Consider the following 18,363-nt stretch of genomic DNA (forward strand, 5'->3'; position numbering starts at 1 on the left):
CCAACTATATCTATGGAGGGAGTCATGGTGGTCACCTTAGGCAGCTCTCCTGATATGGGTGACAATTATGTTCATATCCCTTGATCGGGGGGGGGGGGGGGCGGGGATTGGTAGTTTACAGAAGATATCTAGGAAGATAAATATTCTGTACAGCTCACAGGAAGTGACAATTAAACAACATTTCTGGCAAGATCAACAAACAGGTATTTTCTGTATTTGCTGAACATGTTTTTAGCCTTAAAAAAAAAAGAAAACCAATGCAGCCAACACATCTAAGGACTGCAATCTGCAATATATTCGATTTTTGTTATTGGCTTTAGTTATCCTTTAACACTTTTACGCCAGTTGTTTTAAATTGCTTCTGGAGCCAAGAACGCATATACTGTAGCTCACCATCTTGTTGCACTGTGATTGGCTGCACAATGCTGACATCATTGGGAGCCCTCACCCCCACCTTCTTAGTTTTGGAAAGAATGGAGAGGGATTAGAACACCTGCCATTTTTTATTGCTGTCTGTGCCCCTGTTAGAGTGATTCACCCTCTGTATTTGTCCTGTTTGCCATTATCAGAGAGAGAGAAAGTGAAAGAAAAACCTACATTGTGGGTTGATCCAAGAAAAGGAATAGAGGGAAAACCTTCCAATGGGGACACTAGTTCCGGTGACAACCAGGGATTCCCTTACTGTGGATGGATTTCTTCTCACTTCCTGTTTTTGAGTTATGACAGAGGAAGTCAAGATATATATTTCCCCAATGGGACACAGATGGCAAAAAATTACAGGGGTTATAACCCTCCCTTACTCCAATTCAAAATGAATAAATAAAGTGTAGCACCCTCTAGTTAGTGATCTATCTATCTATCTATCCATACCACTGTGTCTGTGGTTGGCTAAATGCCATGTTGTAGGCTTCCTGATTCTCCTGTTTAATGGTGAGGGAGCGGGTGGTGGTGTGGTTTGAGTGGTGAATGAGTGTGTATGTGTGTGTTTGGGTTTGTAAGGCTGTTGGATGTTTGCTCTGTTTTTTAAGATTGAAGAGTAAATAGTTTGGGGCCAGTGTGGTCCACCTAAGGCAATTTTGCTATGTTATTTTATGACTTTCTCCTCCATTTGGGGGTCTGTGGGACAAGTTACTGTTTTGCTACTATGTTGGCCAAAGTTTGGTCGTATGGTCTATAAACTCAGTGTATATTTAATGATACTTCGTAAAGTACCCCTAAAACTATATATTGAAAATTAATATATAAATACTTAAAAAAAAAAAATAGGCTATGATGCCCGGAGCCAGTGGGGCAAAGCTCACCATCTTGTGCACTGTGATTGGCTGCACAGTGCTGATGTCATAGGGAACCCCACCTACCAGCTCCTGATTGTCAGTTGTTGACAGTGAGTTGTCTGTGACAGTTTGGTCATAGTTCTGGGGGTGCTAATGGAGCGCTCCCCAGAACAAGCCATTGACACATACTGTGTATTCATAGTGCTGTTGTAAAAGTTTTAAATACAGGAAAATGCTGCTGTTAATCACTGCCCAATAATTCACAAAATGTTTAAAGCGCCAAATAAAAATGAGTGTTGATCTGCTGTCTATTATACATTGTGCGTTACCTAAAAATACCGGCTTTACAGTGTACCTAAGACAAAACTGAAATAAATCCTTACAGGGATCTGATAACGTAAAGTAAGACAACTCATAGAGCTGCACGATTAATTGTTAATAGATTGTAATCTCGATTCGACCCCCCCACTCCATCTTAATCCAGCATTTCCATGATTCATGTAAAAAGTGCAGAGCCGTTCTCTGCTCACAGCTGTCAAAAAAAAGAGCCGACAATGTTGCGCTGAAAAATACAGATAAAAAGAAACAGTGTATCTTTCTGTTTATTCATTTACAGATCAAAGGGATGAACTTCGGTCCGCAAATTAAGTCAGTTTAAAGCAACCTTGTCAAGAAAATTTTTTTTTTTCTCCGTTTAACCCTTTATTAACCCTTAATTTACTATAGTCATTCTTATTAACTCCTTATTCTCCTTCTTCATTTAATTATTATTTTCATTATGATTCACATGCAAAGTATGTATGTAAAGGTAACACATTTTTTTTTTCAGTTTGGATATGGTGGGAGAGGGTTAGACCCTCTTTCTGTTTCTTCTCTGAGGAGATTCACCCTCTCTATTTGTACTGTGACCATTGTCACAGAGAGAGACAGTGAGGGGAAATCCAAAATTGTGTCACTAGAGGAACAGTTGAGGGTCAATCTTCCAATGGAGGGAAATGTTCCAGTGACAATTGTTCAAGATGGGAATTCCCTTCACTTTGGGAACATTTCCTCTTATTTGATGTTGGGTCTCCAGAACAGGAAGTGAAGGGAAATCAACCCAGTGGGGCATAGACCCAGAGTAAAAATATACCCTGCTAGGGTTCTAATCCTTCCATATTCCCCTATTTTGCATATGCATCCCCAAATTTACACACCTTACATTGTCATAATAAGGCGGTCCCACTCTCCTTAATTTCATTTATTACAGAGAATGCAACTATTATTTATTTTATTTTCAGGTACTTATATTTTTTTTTTATTTTTTTGCTTTTTTTTTTTTTTTTCAATAAGATTTTATTGAGTTTTACAGATTTACAAAGCATTTGTAACATACATCTCAATCAATATAGTTACAAACAAATAACATGTAGGTAGTTTCCATTTTTAGCCAACTCGCTGAAGGCGGTTAGCATGTCTATTCCATGCGTTGTGAAAGAGAATGCAGTTGCAAGTTACTAAAAATTCCCAAAGCAAAAGCATTAGATTGGAGATGTGAGGATGTTTCCATAAGTTGGAGTCAGAAAAGGTGCAAAGGTCACATCAAGATTGTCAAAGGCTAAACCCGGTTCCATTCACCCCTAAAGGGATCATCACTGTGAATGGGCTGAGTTAAGATAATGGTTAATGAGCGGGAACATGAATCTGACGCGTGGTGTGGGTTGAGCTGCAGACCCACTAAGTGACCGGGTTCTCTGCAATGGGTTCTTGGAAAGGGCATTCTGAGGGTGGTGGCTAGAAGTCTATATCACTGGAGTAGAATATGAGAGAGTATGCTCAGAAGGATCATTGTCCAAAGTATTTATGAAAAGGGTGGGGGTAGGGACATAACAGAATCCTCGGTGACACATTGTAAGATGGATTCCTGCTTTTCTACCTCCCTCTCCACCACATGTACCCTATCATTCAATGAGCGGATCTCAAGCCTCAGGTCCGAAATGGCTGCGGACAGCGTTTCTTTTATGTCGTCCGCTATGGAGCGGAGGTCCTGCATATTTAAGGGTGGATGGGGCCGGAGTTCAATCCCCCCTTCCCCTCCGTGTGGTGCCAGGGGTTGTGGCGGCAGAGCGGACGGGGTTTGCGGCTGCGAGGGAGGTTGCGAGGAGTGAGTCGGCGCCATGTTACCTCTGCCCGTCCGGAACATCTCCGGGATATTCTGCCCCTGTGCCCCGGCCAGATCTCTCGGGGATCTCGAACGTGATGCCGAAGAGGTCCGGGAGGCTGTCCCCATAATTTTGTGTGCAAGCAGTGGGGTTTTACCTCTGGTTTAAGGCTGCTTTCTCCTGTGTGCTTTCTCCTGTGGCGGACGGAGCTCAGGGATCAGGCGACTGTCTCCATGCCAGTCAGGCCTTTCAGGTACTTATATAGCATTAACAATTTATGCAGCGCTTTACATAAACATTGTACAGTCACATCAGTCCCTGCCCTTAACCTCCCTGGCGGTATGATTATTTTGGATTTTAGGTGCTGAAAGCGGTACAATTATTTTGCATGGAAATTTGGCGTTTTATGTTGTAGGCCTGTAATTCTTAGAAATAACACACTTAAGTCTGTCCAAACAAGAGTCTAGTAGATATCCCGGGTATGATAACGTTTGAAACACAAAATCATAAATTATAATATAATAAATAAATATAAATAATTTAAAAAAATAATAATATAATAATAATAAAATAAATTTCCCCACGATTCACTATCGCTCAATTCTGCAAGTGTTCTAATTTATGATCGCTGTTTTCTAGCTGGTCTAAAGCCACTTTTGATGTAAAGGGACACTTTTTGGTTGCTATGGACAATCTCAAGTTTCCAGCAGAAAGAACAGTATATATAATATAAAACTGCATGTAGGGCATTGGGCAAAGCACTGGGGACAAAAGGTATGTGAAATGATTTCATACAGTCCAGTAATCTGTAAGATTACAGGACTGTATGTCTTATGATTTTTACTTTTTTTTTAATTTGCCGCCCCCGTGCGTCGCGACGCTCACAGGGAATGGAGCCTGACACAGAGAGGCTTCGGGCAGAGGACGGAGCCCGCAGACACCGCGGGGGGACATCACAGGATCCTGGGGACAAGGTAAGTACACCGCACCAGGATCCTGAGATGTAATCCCAAGTGTGGCTCAGGGTTACCGCTAATGGTGCTGAAATTTAACCCCGAGCCTCACTCGGGAATACCGTCAGGGAGGTTAAGGAGCTTACAATCTAAGGTCCCCAACTCACATTCATACATTCACCTACTAGGGCCAATTTAGACAAGAGCCAATTACCCTACCAGCATGTCTTTTGGAGTGGGGGAGGAAACCAGCGTACCCAAAGGAAACCCGTGCAGGCACAGGGACAACATGCAAACTCCAGGCAGCTGTGACATAGTCTGCCTTTTTTCCCATTTAGTTTTTAATGCATTCTCTTTTTTCTCCACAAGATGGCAATACCTCTATTTAATGTGCTTACGTGGGCATGGCAACATCATGATGTCATGACACCATCACGCACACACCCAGGGGGAGGGCCTAGCGGCCATCTTGTCTATAAAAAGGAGACACATGTTTATTGGGCACCATTGTTCTTTTGCCATATGGTGACACATATATTTTTGGATTTCCACTACATACTGCACATCGGATGAAGCTCTTTTTAGAGTGAAACACGTTAGGTCCTTTCTTGCTATGGATACTTTTTTAACTTATTTAAATTTTTGCTGTACTTTTCACTTTTTTTACACACGGTTATTTGAGTGAGAAACAGTTTCTCAAGGTAAGCTGACTTTGAATCTGGTCTAAGTTCAGGGCCAGACTGGCCTACTGGGATAGCGGGAAATATCCCGGTAGGCTGCCTGCTCTGAGGCCGCTGTCAGCTGGGAGCTCTGTAACTTTTTTTTTTTTTTAAGAACAGCTGAGAGAGAAGCGGCTGTGCTGTGATCAGGAGGCGGGGCTGGCTGAGGAAATATGTAGCAGGGAGGGGGGGAGGAGGGAGGAACCATCGTGCAGCAGGCAGTGTAACCCCCCTCCCTCTCCAGCCCGCCACATTTAAATGTGCCCAGGTGCTGGATCAGGGATGAATGGGGCCGTCGGGAGGGAGATACACACAGTACCTGAAGCTGAGCTGAGGAGATAGAGGAAGGTATGGTCACAGCCACAGCCAAACGAATCCTGCAGCACACAAGAGCTCTGGCTGAATGGAAACAAGAGCAATGTCAGATGTAATGCTGGCCGGTGTCATCCAGAAATCTCTGCCTTCCGGCAGTGTGCAGGTTACTATCAGCCTCCCCTCCCTCCTGTCTGGCTCTGTACTCCTTTTGTTTTAGCTTCCTAATCTGCACACTGATAAGATCTCTGGGAGACACTGCAGCCAGCCAGCATTCTGTGTCCAGTGACAGGTCACACATGGCTATCTGTTAACCATTTCAGCTCAGCTATTTAGCCAGAGCTCTGTGTGTTCTGCACAGTTTGATGTTTTTTTTGGATGATTTACTGCTGATTCAGGCTGGAAGCTTCACAGACTCATTAACTGTTTAAAGTTCTCCACTAATCCTGACCAGTTCATTGTAAGACAATTAGAATTTTGGAAATTGGATATGTTTCTGTCTTCTGGCACTTAGTTGTACTTTAAAAGGAGGATTACTAACTTGATTTTGAAGAGCTGGTTTAAGTAGAGTGGTACAGCCCTACTATATGCTTTTACACTGAGTTCAGCCATACATGCATTCCCTGCCCATCTCCTGTACTATGTCTGCAGTCTCTGACCATCCCCTGTATCATATCTGCATTAAGGATGAGCTCCGGTGTGTTCGCACAGCCCATGTGCAGAGCCCGCCAGAAAGTCGGCGCTGCGCTAATCACAGTGTGCGGCTGCAGAGATCGGGAAATGTCTCACTGCCTGCGATTAGCACAGCGCAATGCCGACTTCCTGGCGGGCTCTGCACATGGGCTGTGCAAACACGCCGGAGCTCATCCTTAGTTTGCAGTCTCTGACCATCTCCTCTAATGTGTCCACATTCTCTGACCATCTCCTGTATCATGTCTGCAGTCTCTGACCATCTCCTGTATCATGTCTGCAGTCTCTGATCATCTCCTGTATCATGTCTGCAGTCTCTGACCATCTCTTGTATCATGTCTGCAGTCTCTGACCATCTCTTGTATCATGTCTGCAGTCTCTGACCATCTCTTGTATCATGTCTGCAGTCTCTGACCTTCTCTTGTATCATGTCTGCAGTCTCTGACCATCCCCTGTATCATGTCTGCAGTAAGGATGAGCTCCGGTGTGTTCGCACAGCCCATGTGCAGAGCCCGCCAGAAAGTCGGCGCTGCACTAATCACAGTGTGCGGCTGCAGAGATCGGGAAATGTCTCACTGCCTGCGATTAGCACAGCGCAATGCCGACTTCCTGGCGGGCTCTGCACATGGGCTGTGCAAACACGCCGGAGCTCATCCTTAGTTTGCAGTCTCTGACCATCTCCTCTAATGTGTCCACATTCTCTGACCATCTCCTGTATCATGTCTGCAGTCTCTGACCATCTCCTGTATCATGTCTGCAGTCTCTGACCATCTCCTGTATCATGTCTGCAGTCTCTGACCATCTCTTGTATCATGTCTGCAGTCTCTGACCATCTCTTGTATCATGTCTGCAGTCTCTGACCATCTCTTGTATCATGTCTGCAGTCTCTGACCTTCTCTTGTATCATGTCTGCAGTCTCTGACCATCCCCTGTATCATGTCTGCAGTAAGGATGAGCTCCGGTGTGTTCGCACAGCCCATGTGCAGAGCCCGCCAGGAAGCCGGCGCTGCGCTAATCACAGTGCGCAGCTGCAGAGATCGGGAAATGTCTCACTGCCTGTGATTAGCACAGCACAGTGCCAACTTCCTGGCCGGCTCTGCCCATGGGCCTTGCAAACACGCCGGAGCTCATCCTTAGTCTGCAGTCTCTGACCATCTCCTCTAATGTGTCTGCAATCCCAGACCATCTCCTGTATCATGTCTGCAATCCCAGACCATCTCCTGTATCATGTCTGCAGTCTCTGACCATTTCCTGTACTATGTCTGCAGTCTCTGACCATTTCCTGTACTAAGTCTGCAGTCTCTGACCATTTCCTGTACTATGTCTGCAGTCTCTGACCATCTCCTGTACTATGTCTGCAGTCTCTGACCATCTCCTGTACTATGTCTGCAGTCTCTGACCATCTCTTGTATCATGTCTGCAGTCTCTGACCATCTCTTGTATCATGTCTGCAGTCTCTGACCATCTCTTGTATCATGTCTGCAGTCTCTGACCATCTCCTGTACTATGTCTGCAGTCTCTGACCATCTCCTGTACTATGTCTGCAGTCTCTGACCATCTCCTGTACTATGTCTGCAGTCTCTGACCATCTCCTGTACTATGTCTGCAGTCTCTGACCATCTCCTGTACTATGTCTGCAGTCTCTGACCATCTCCTGAACTATGTCTGCAGTCTCTGACCATCTCCTGTACTATGTCTGCAGCCTCTGACCATCTCCTGTACTATGTCTGCAGCCTCTGACCATCTCCTGTACTATGTCTGCAGTCTCTGACCATCTCCTGTATCATGTCTGCAGTCTCTGACCATCTCCTGTATCATGTCTGCAGTCTCTGACCATCTCCTGTATCATGTCTGCAGTCTCTGACCATCTATTGTAGTGTGTCTTACACACATACAAAAATGACATTTAATTCCTGCAAGGCTATTTAAAAACACCTGAACATATTCAAAAAATATGGGGATTTGGTCACACTATATGGCAGCCCACTTACTGTGTCAAAGTACCCCATTATTAGTGGGTCCTACACTAGTAAAAGAATGAAAGGTCCTGCGTCTCAACCATGGGAGATACACTCTTCTTTTATGGGAGAACTGAAGAGACTCCTCCTATGAACTGGTGGACACTAATAAGAGGTAATGGGGGGGTGGGGGGAGTTCTCCTATAAAGAGGAGTGTATCTCCAATGGTTGAGACGCAGGATCTTTCATTCTTTTATTAGTGTAGGACCCACTAATTAAGGGGTACTTTGATGCAGTAAGTGGGCTGCCATATAGTGTGACCAAATCCCCATTTTTTTTGAATATGTTCGTTTTTTTTAAATATCCTTGCAGGATTTTAATGTCATTTTTGTATGTGTGCGCTGTAATATTTTTACTGTTTGTTGGTCTTATCAGCACCATCTTGAATGTAAACGCATTGTAGGGTGTGCCCCCCAAGTATGATTTTGTTTTTTTACACATACAGAACTCACATTGTGTGTGTGTGTGTGTGTATAATATATCTCTATATCTCTATATATATCTCTATATCTATATATATCTCTATCATTTTATGCAATAAATGGGCATGTAGCCATTTACTTTCCGGAAAGAGGGAGAGGAAAGGGGGCAAGAAAGGAAATGAGAGAGGGGAAAAAAGAGAGAATGCATGGAAAAGAGGGGGAGAGACATAATAAGAGAGAGAACAAGAAAGATGGATAGAGAGAGAGAGATGGGGGAAAAAAACAAGAAATTATGATAGAGAGAAATAAAGGGGAAAGAAAGGAGAACAAAGAGGAGTGGTACATCCTAAAATGTACCATAAGGGGTTTAATATAGTTTGAGTGGAAGAGACTCAGGGAGCGCTAAATGTCCGCCGGTTAGGGTGCAATTTACTTGCCTTACCTTGGGTGCTGACAACCCACGTTACGTCCCTGGGGCTGGTATGAAATTATTTCCAGGGCTGGTTTTTATTCCCAGTCCGGCCCTGTCTAAGTTATGTTAGCAAATAGTGCAATAATGGGCAGAGGCTGAAACTGTTGATAAGCTGGGTTTAAAGGAGCCAGTTTAAGCCTTTTAGAGCCAGCAGTGCTTTATGGAAAAGAGCCAAAGCCCCTTTACAGCCTACAGGGGAAAATATTGTCCTCTATTATGTACAGTCTTGTTGGTCCTTTAAATGTGGATATCTGAAGACCAGTTATATGAGCCATATGGTGGGTTACCACTTTCAGCTGTATCCTATTGGCATATAGCTTCTCACTTGGTTTGGCATTCATAGTATACTATTATGCACTATTTTTACAATAAATTTATTTGGAATAATAAAATTTGTGTTTTTAGCCCAGTGGTTATTGATGCGTGGGCAGGTCACGTGCCCCAAACCCACCCCCTCCCCCCCTCTTCATGTTATTTTACAGTTAGTGCCACTGTTGGGCATATTTTTACATTATAGGACATTATAGTTATTGCTTTTGAACTTGATATTTTAAACACAGAGAGTGCGTCCTGTGAGTCTGTTCCTGCATATGTAGAGTTAACTTTTATTTTCAGTGTTTCAACTAGAAATATCCATAACTCGACTGTTTGCAATGAACAGGTACTGGCTAGCATTTTTAGCATTGGTCCAGTCCACTTGACCAGGTCCATGATTACAGACATGCCAAAATGCATATCCTCACCCTTTATGATGTAAATACATTTGTAAAATCAATTTTTTGTAAATATAACTCTCATGGGTTTAAATTCACAAAGAAGACTTGTAACAGCACCATGTGGCCACTAGATGGTAGAATATCACATTTGGTTGTTGCTAAACAATGTACAGCATCAAAATATTATTTGTATCATTTGTAGCAGAAGTGTATTAAATATGGCAATGAAGTGACCATATGAAGGTGACAAATAATAAACTTATGTGAATATAAGTAATGAAAGATGTATAAAAAGTTATACGAAATTTACCACAACCACAAGGAGTATAAAAAAAATGTATAAAACATAAAAATAAAGAAATATGCTAGAGGATTGGTAGGATAATACAAAACAATCTGAATGCATTACAACTATAAACCCAAATACAGTATATAGAGAGTATACTGACAGCAAAATAGTGATCAGGAAACATTGAAGAAAGGCACTAATATTATTAAAACAAATACACTAATGTACATTATACCCTATAAGATAGTTCTGATGTCTAACTCCTCATTTACAACAAACTGAACATCATGTGTAGTGTGTGAATTCAGAACATTTCCCCTCTAGATCAGAAATCTCTCTGCCTGAGGAGGTTTGGAAGAAATAGTTTCAGTTGCAAAGACTTTCAAGTGGTATTAAAGTTTGTTCTTTATTTTGTTATTGAAAAAAAAAAAGTTATACACTGAGCAAAATTATAAACGCAACACTTTTGTGTTTGCCCCTATTTATCATGAGCTGAACTCAAAGATCTACGACTTTTTCTTTGTACACAAAAGGCGTATTTCTCTCAAATATTGTTCACAAATCTGTGTTAGAGTGCTTTCACAGGAGCGGCGGAGGAGCGGTGTATTCACCGCTGCAAGGAGCTGCTGGCAGGACTTTTTGTGACGCCCTGCCAGCGCAACGCCCCAATGTGAAAGCACTCGGGCTTTCACACTGGGTTTGCAGCTGAGGCTTTTTTCAGGCGCTATTTTTAGCGCTGTAGCACCTGAAAAATGCCTCCAGTGTGAAAGGGGTCTTATGCCGGCCATACATGGTTTAAATTTCAAAAGAATTTTCTTTCAAAAATCGTATCAAAGAATTTTCGTATGACTTTTGCACCATTAGTGGGCTGCAACAATGGCCGATTTGTGTGCGGCAATCAAATTTGGGGAATCGGACATGTTGGAAATTTTTTGAAAAACGAATGATTTTCTAATCAATGGAGAGAAAAGAAGATTCCCACCTATGAAAATTATTTTCTGTAGCAACATGAGGTGAAATTTAAGGCATGGTCAGCCGAATTTTGAAAATCAATGGTGGCCTCATCGGATCACAAAAAAAACGAACTTTCTGATTTTGAAAAGAAAATTTGTTCGAAATTCGACCATGTATGGCCTGCTTTTGTGAGCACCTCTCCTTTGCCGAGATAATCCATCCACCTCACAGGTGTGGCATATCAAGATGCTGATTATTGCACAGGTGTGCCTTAGGCTGGCCACAATAAAAGGCCGCTCTAAAATGTGCAGTTTTACTGTATTGGGGGTCTGAAAACCAGTCAGTATCTGGTGTGACCATCATTTGCCTCACGCAGTGCAGCACATCTCCTTCGCATAGAGTCGATCAGGTTATTGATTTTGGCCTATGGAATGTTGGTCCATTCCTCTTCAATGGCTGTGCGAAGTTGCTGGATATTGGCAGGAACTGGAACATGCTGTTGTATATGCCGATCCAGAGCATCCCAAACATGCTCAATGGGTGACATATCTGGTGAGTATGCTGGCCATGCAAGAACTGGGATGTTTTCAGCTTCCAGGAATTGTGTGCAGATCCTTGCAACATGAGGCCATGTATTATCATGCTGCAACATGAGGTGATGGTTGTGGATGAATGGCACAACAATGGGCCTCAGGATCTCGTCATGGTATATCTGTGCATTCAAAATGCCATCAATAAAATGTACCCGTGTTCGTTGTCTATAGACTACCCCTGCCCATACTATAACCCCACCGCCACCATGGGCCACTCGATCCATAACGTTGACATGAGAAAACCGCTCAGCCACATGACGCCATACACCCTGCCATCTGCCCTGTACAGGGAAAACCGGGATTTATCCGTGAAAAGAACACCTCTCCAAAGTGCTAGACGCCATCGAATGTGAACCTTTGCCCACTCAAGTCAGTTAGGAGGACAAACTGCAGTCAGGTCGAGACCTTGATGAGGACGACGAGAATGCAGATGAATATGTGATACAATATGTAGCGCTACTCTGCCAATCGATACCAAACTAGCAATATATCACCTGACCATAATCAACTAGGGCAAGGATAAACTGTCTAACATTCCGCTGAGTGATGATATCAAGATGCTACTTCCTACCAAAACCAGGTTGAGATCAGCTCAGGATCCATACTCCATAATATAAAAACTCCATATTGAAATCCATAAAGAACATAAGTGAACAAAGGGCATACATGTGGGTCAATAGCGTGCCATAGTGAAAAATCAAATAAAATAAATAATATGCAAACCACCCCGCTTCAAAGGGAAGGGACAGTAATGCAGAGCTAAAAATATCTAACCAAAGTACAAATGAACACAAATAATCCCTAGTGCTCAGCAAAGTGACAACTATTTCATGACTTGAAAACACATAAAATCGCAGCTGGAAATGCAAAATAAATAATGGAAAATAAAAAATATATAAAATATTATACTCTAGTGTAAATGATCTAAAAGGTGTAGAAATAATATATAAATATATAAATAGATGTGCATCAAGGTGCTAAAGATGGAAATACAAAGTGCAAATCGATATCTCATAAATAATCACTTCACAATCTTATGAGCAAAATGACACAAGTGAAAATAGTGAAAAGCAGTGCAGTCATGCCATTATACCGCACTGATGCGCCAAAAATAAATAACTCAAAATAATAAAGACAAACAGTCCCACAATAGAGATGCTGTCCCAAAGTGACAATAGTGCAGTATCAGTCCATGAGTGTAACACTGTGCAGCTGTGATGAATAATGTCCACAGGGGATGAACTTTTAAGTAAAGTGCAAAGTGTGCAGTGCCTGGTGCTAATCTTCAAAAAGGTTCAAGTGCACACACCAAACGTTTCCCCCAGCCTCTCACCTCCAGCAGCAGCCCCCAGTGGGCCAAGTAGAGCAGAAAGATGGTCCTGGAGAGGGTGGGTTTCCTGGAGTGATATCAGTAGGTCCGGTTCTCAGAAACTCCTCCCGCCGCTCCCAGCAATCCCAGTAGTGGTAGTTAGGGACAAAGGAAAGATCTCATAGTGTAGTAATACCAAATACAAATTTTATTGATAGACGTAGTAACTTACATATAGAACTAGAACGAACTTTGATAAAGTCACGTGCTGTGACGCAACGCGTCAGGGTAGGAGGAGCCAGGTGCCGATGCTTCTCGGGGACGGCCGAACCCGGAAGCTATACTACATCTACTGTTCGTTCTAGTTCTATATGTAAGTTACTACGTCTATCAATAAAATTTGTATTTGGTATTACTACACTATAAGATCTTTCCTTTGTCCCTAACTACCACTACTGGGATTGCTGGGAGCGGCGGGAGGAGTTTCTGAGAACCGGACCTACTGATATCACTCCAGGAAACCCACCCTCTCCAGGACCATCTTTCTGCTCTACTTGGCCCACTGGGGGCCGCTGCTGGAGGTGAGAGGCTGGGGGAAATGTTTGGTGTGTGCACTTGAACCTTTTTGAAGATTAGCACCAGGCACTGCACACTTTGCACTTTACTTAAAAGTTCATCCCCTGTGGACATTATTCATCACAGCTGCACAGTGTTACACTCATGGACTGATACTGCACTATTGTCACTTTGGGACAGCATCTCTATTGTGGGACTGTTTGTCTTTATTATTTTGAGTTATTTATTTTTGGCGCATCAGTGCGGTATAATGGCATGACTGCACTGCTTTTCACTATTTTCACTTGTGTCATTTTGCTCATAAGATTGTGAAGTGATTATTTATGAGATATCGATTTGCACTTTGTATTTCCATCTTTAGCACCTTGATGCACATCTATTTATATATTATTTCTACACCTTTTAGATCATTTACACTAGCGTATAATATTTTATATATTTTTTATTTTCCATTATTTATTTTGCATTTCCAGCTGCGATTTTATGCGTTTTCACGTCATGAAATAGTTGTCACTTTGCTGAGCACTAGGGATTATTTGTGTTCATTTGTACTTTGGTTAGATATTTTTAGCTCTGCATTACTGTCCCTTCCCTTTGAAGCGGGGTGGTTTGCATATTATTTATTTTATTTGATTTTTCACTATGGCACGCTATTGACCCATATGTATGCCCTTTGTTCACTTATGTTCTTTATGGATTTCAATATGGAGTTTTTATATTATGGAGTATGGATCCTGAGCTGATCTCAACCTGGTTTTGGTAGGAAGTAGCATCTTGATATCATCACTCAGCGGAATGTTAGACAGTTTATCCTTGCCCTAGTTGATTATGGTCAGGTGATATATTGCTAGTTTGGTATCGATTGGCAGAGTAGCGCTACATATTGTATCATATATTCATTGCTTTACTGGGGGAACTGAGTGGACCCGTCTATGTTGGCAGCTTTCTACTTGATGCCTCACTAGCAGCATTAGTTCTAGTTTCTCCTTTAGAATTTTGGTTTTTGCGCACTAGTTCCCCTATTATTTAGAGAATGCAGATGAGCTTCCCTGAGATGGTTTCTGACAGTTTGTTCAGAAATTCTTTGGTTATGACAACCGATTGTTGCAGCAGCTGTCCGGGTGGCTGGTCTCAGATGATCTTGGAGGTGAAGATGCTGGATGTGGAGGTCCTGGGCTGTGTGGTTACACGTGGTCTGCGGTTGTGAGGCCGATTGGACGTACTGCCAAATTCTCTGAAATGCCTTTGGAGATGGCTTATGGTAGAGTAATGCACATTCACTTCAAGGGCAACAGCTCTGGTGAACATTCCTACAACTTGCAAAATCTTTGGCATTGTGCTGTGTGATAAAACTGCACATTTTAGAGCGGCCTAGTGAGGTGGATGGATTATCTCGGCAAAGGAGAAGTGCTCAGTAACACCGATTTAGACAGATTTGTGAACAATATTTGAGAGAAATAGGCCTTTTGTGTACATAAAAAAAGTCGTAGGTCTTTGCGTTCAGCTCATGATAAAGAGGGGCAAACACAAAAGTGTTGAGTTTATCATTTTGCTCAGTGTATTTACCTGCTCAGTGCAACGATAACAGGTCCTTACCCTTACCTCCTCTTTGGCAATACCCTATTGGTGCTGTCCACTCCTCCCTCCTCTGGGTAACTCCATAGCAAGCAGTGTGCTAAGGAGGCACCCGTGCGCACATGCTCCCGAGCCACGCTGTGTTCGTTCATAGACACACACAGTGCCTGTAAGCCACACCCCTGCTCTATTCTCACAGGAGTTTGACTGGCAGCAGCAGGAGCCTATGGTTACCAATGCCCTCAGTGTCTACTGTGAGACCAGGAAGTAGAGTTGGCACCTAATCCCTTTAAACCCAAACACATATTAATTACACAGGTTCTGAGGCTAATTTAATGCAGATAAGGCGCTAAGTGAGTTAAATTACCACCTTAATCAGCCACAGAACCTGTGTAATTAATACGTGTTTGGGTTTAAAGGGATGAGGTGGCAACTCTACCAGGAAGTGAGAGGAGCAGTGCTGCAGCCTCATTGTGTCCTAAGGCATTTTTCACTTAAAAAATATATTTAAAAAAATGCAATAGAAGACCTAAACATCTTTGCAATTAAATCATTTCTGCCAAACTTCCTCAGGCAGGGAGATTCCTGAAATTATGTAATATAAAAACTTTCTGAAATCACACACTAAACAATATGGGGACAATATATATAAAAAAATTGCTGTGCAGATGACTTTGGCGTTTACACAGGCGCAACAAATTATCACTATATTGTTTATTTCCCATGACCGTCAGCTCTGGCTCCATAAAGTGGTATTTTTCTGAAATACTGCAATAAAAAATTAATATGGCCACTAGATGGAGCTGCAGATCATAGGAAATACTAAAATTACAACTACAGTGTTTTTTTATTGTGTCTTTGAGAATGATGAAGACATACAGCAAATTCTGTATACATAGATTTCATGACTCCATTTACTTTGAATAATAAATTAGACATCAGAACTGTCTTACAGGTTTTCCCATCTACAGTCATACACTCGCTTTATTCATATTAGTGCCTTTTCCAATATTTCCCCTTCACAATTCTATCATTTTGCTGTATGCAAATACTATATATGTTGGTTTATGTGTATAGTTTTAATATGCTCACAGCCTTTAAATTATCCTTAAAATCCTCTAGCATAGTTCTTACCTTTTAATATTATGTTTCGTACATTACAAGTTTAGTATCTGTTGTTTTCATTTAGCTACTTCATCGCCAAACCAAATACCCCTCTGCTACTATGTTACAAATAATAATATTTTAATATTAATAATAATAATGATGTAATATTTTAAAACATTAGGGGATTTACTAAAACTGGAGAGTGCATAATCAGGCACAACTGTGTATGGTAGCCAATCAGCTTCTAACGTCAGCTTTGACAAAAAAAATGGAAGCTGATTGGTTTCTATGCAGAGCTGCAACAGATTTTGCACTCTCCAGTTTGAGTTCTGGTTGCGTTTTTGCATGCGTATATTGAATGCATTTTTGGTGCAATTTTGATGCATTTTGATGCGTTTCTAGGTGCATTTCAGATGCTTTTTTTTCTTTTTTGCTGTTTTTTTCCCACTGTACTGGGGTCTGATGCATTTTTGATGGAATTTTTGATGCCTTTGACCATGTTCCAGTACAGTTCTGTGCAGAAAAAAAAGCAGCATGTTGTACTTTTTTTTCTGAAACTGAAAAACACTAAAACACACTGCACTGGAGTGAACTATGCCATTGGAACCCATATAACCTGCTTATCCTGCCTTTTTGACACAGAAAAAAAGCCCTGCACTGGCATGTGGTGTGAACAGGCCCTTAGTAAATCAACCCCATTGCTGAACAGCTTTCAATTTAATGTGATATTCCACCATCTAGTGGCCACACAGTGTTATTACAACTCTTTGTGAATTTAAACCCATGAGTGTTATATTTATAAAAAATGGATTTTCAGAATGTATCATAGTGGTTGAGGACATTTGCATCCTTATTAATTGATTTGTATTCTTATCTCTTATACCACAATTATACTATTACAAAATGACACAGTCAGCATGTTTTCTGTACACTATAAGGGCACAGAAACAACGCACTCCTGTAAGCAGCTCTGGGAAAGGTCACCTAGAGCCCAGGGCAAACATGCCAAACTGCGCCCTTCCAAAGATGTATAAGCTTTATTTGTCAGCAAAAATCCCCCCCTCAAAAAAATTAAATTGGGCTAATCCGTATGCTTGCCCCCTGAGCATAAATCCCCTCTCCTCCCAGTACAAATCTACCCCCTGCTAAAATCCCCCCTTTCAGCTCAAATCTATGCCCTCCCCCCTAGCACAAATTCTCTATCTCTCAAATTCCCCCTCCGAGTACAAATCCTATCCCCCCTCCCATCACAAATCCCCCCACCATCCCCCCTCATTGCACAAATTCTTCTCCCCAAATGTCCCCTCCTATAATCCACCAAAAAAGTTCCCTTCTAGCACACTTCCCCTCCCCCTTCTACCATATCATCTCTTCTACAAAATTCAAATTCCCCCTCCCAAAACAAATTCCCCTAAATCACCACTGCTAGCAACCCCCCCCCCCCCCCCCGCTCAAATCCTCTTCCCCACACTTTTACTCTTCTAGCACAAATACCCCCCAAAAAAGTTTCCCCTAGCAGAATTTCCCTCCCCCTCTACCATATCATCTCTTCTACATCAAACCCCCCAAATCACCCCTCCTAGCACAAATCATCTTCCCCCATTCCCCCTCCCAACACAAATCTCCTTAAATCACCACTCCTAGCACCCTCCTCCTGAAATTTCCCCTCCTAGAACAATTCTTACCCCCTGCCACCCCCCAAACTCCCCATCCCAGCACAAATCCTCTTCCCCCATCACCACTCCCAACACAAATCTCTCTAAATCACCACTCCTAGCACATCCCTCCAAATTTCTTACCCATCCCTCCCAACTTTTTGAGATGGGAACAAGGGACACCTATTAGCAAAAATATGTAGGTATAGGACACACCCCCTGCCACGCCCCCTTAAAGTGATTTTTTTTTTTACTACTACTATTGCTTTATAATGGCTTTTGACATTTACAGATGCAGCAATTTAGAAATCAGATGAAAGGTTTAGCTCTGGGAAACACTTTTTGAAAGATAAAAAGTGCATTTTATATACAACTATATAAATCAGACCAAAATGAGGGACAAATGAGGAGAAAGAGGGACTTTGTTCCCTCTTTCTAGGGGGATTTTTTGCATATGCATCCCCAAGTTTATCTTACATTGTCATAATAAGGGGGTCCCACTCTTCTTAATTTAGTTTATTACAGAGAATGCAACTATTATTTATTTTATTTTCAGGTACTTATATAGCATTGTCAATTCATGCAGCG

Source organism: Aquarana catesbeiana, linkage group LG01 (assembly GCF_042186555.1).
Source record: "Aquarana catesbeiana isolate 2022-GZ linkage group LG01, ASM4218655v1, whole genome shotgun sequence".
NCBI classification, from domain to species: Eukaryota; Metazoa; Chordata; class Amphibia; order Anura; family Ranidae; genus Aquarana; species Aquarana catesbeiana.